Source organism: Meriones unguiculatus, chromosome 17 (assembly GCF_030254825.1).
Source record: "Meriones unguiculatus strain TT.TT164.6M chromosome 17, Bangor_MerUng_6.1, whole genome shotgun sequence".
In the NCBI taxonomy this organism is placed as follows: Eukaryota; Metazoa; Chordata; class Mammalia; order Rodentia; family Muridae; genus Meriones; species Meriones unguiculatus.
Window position 1 is genome coordinate 48,982,613 of NC_083364.1, and position 1,411 is coordinate 48,984,023.

General features: G+C 45.1%; 1 non-coding gene across 1 annotated transcript; it reads left to right on the forward strand.

Annotated features, from left to right (window-relative positions):
* Positions 1-629: 629 nt before the first annotated feature.
* LOC132648851 (small nucleolar RNA SNORA17) lies at positions 630-761 on the forward strand. The gene has a single exon (XR_009587251.1). It is a non-coding gene; the product is annotated as a small nucleolar RNA SNORA17 (small nucleolar RNA).
* Positions 762-1,411: the final 650 nt, after the last annotated feature.

The window sequence follows — 1,411 nt, forward strand, 5'->3', positions numbered from 1 at the left end:
TGATAGGCTAGGTTCAAAGGGAAGGGAAGGAAGACCTCACCTATCAGTGGACTAGGGGAGGGGCATAGGGGAAGAAGAAGGAGGGAGAGTAAGATTGGGAGGGGACAAGAGAGGGGGCCACAGCCAAGATATAAATGGAATAAATTTTAATAAATGATAATTAAAAAGTGAACTTTGGCAAAAAAGATTGAAGCAAAGTCTTCAAGAATTAAGGAACAGACGCTCAATTGGTGTTATTGTTGTGCAGGTCTTATTTAGGTGACCATATTGCTAAGATTTTATAGGAGCAGCTTTCCTGTCATTTATAAAAGCCTCTGTTTCATAGCAGACCTCTGGCTCTTATAATCTTTCTGGCCACTAAAAATTGTTCTGGAAGTAAATATGGATAAAAACGAAAGAAAAGAACCTCTCCAGATAACTGTAAAAACATTTTTACTAATAGCTAATTTAAAGAATTTCTGTTTGGATTAAAATAATCTACTGTGGGATTCATGCAATACACAGAACAAGAATAATGTGCTACCGTGAGTTCCAAGCATTGTATAGAGATTTAAAATATCACTCAAAGATAGAGGATGACAAAGCTTTCTAGCACAGACCGTAAAGCAAGCGTTAAAGAAACATAAGACCCTGCCTCTGGAAGTCTTGCAGGTGTGGCTGCTGTGTCACACGTGTATCAGTAAGTCCCAGAGAGGTGAGAGAGTATGTCCACTGTCAGTATTCTGACCTGTGAACATTTGAATCATTAGTACCTTAGCATTCTTTGAAAAACAACCAAACAAACAAAAGACAAACAAACAAGTCTGAGACAACCACCAGACTGGCACCAGGGGTCTCAGACAAGGACATAACCTAAGATGACCACAACTCTGGTAGGAGCAAGCGAGAGACCAGAAGAAACCCACCTGGCACTGAAGGACTCCAGGAAGGAATGAGCCTGAGACATGACCTGGGCATGGGGCCACTCAAGTGGGCTGGGCAAGGAGCAAGCCCTATATGACCATTCCTGATGCCGTGAGGACCAGACAAGGAGCTAGAGTGACACAACCACCAGTTGGGTGCCATGCAGGACTTGGCAGGGGGGCAGTCACAGACCATGCCAGAGATGGCCTCTGCTCAGTGCCATAATGCATGAGCAGGGCATAGCGTTCCTGAGACCACTCTTGAGATGGCCCTAGACACTCAGAGACCCTGGGCATCACTAAGAGGAGCAAGTAAGTGGTGGAGAATTGTAAGAGAAAGAGATACAGAAGAATGTGGGCACAATGAAGTGAGGCAGAACTGGAGACTCTAGGGTAATGAGGAACAGCCTCATGTGAGTAGCCTGTGGTGTCACTCTGGACTATGGTGGTGTCCTGTCCTGTGTCCCACCAGGGGCCAAATCTGGGTCTGTGGTCCTACAGCAGCAAGA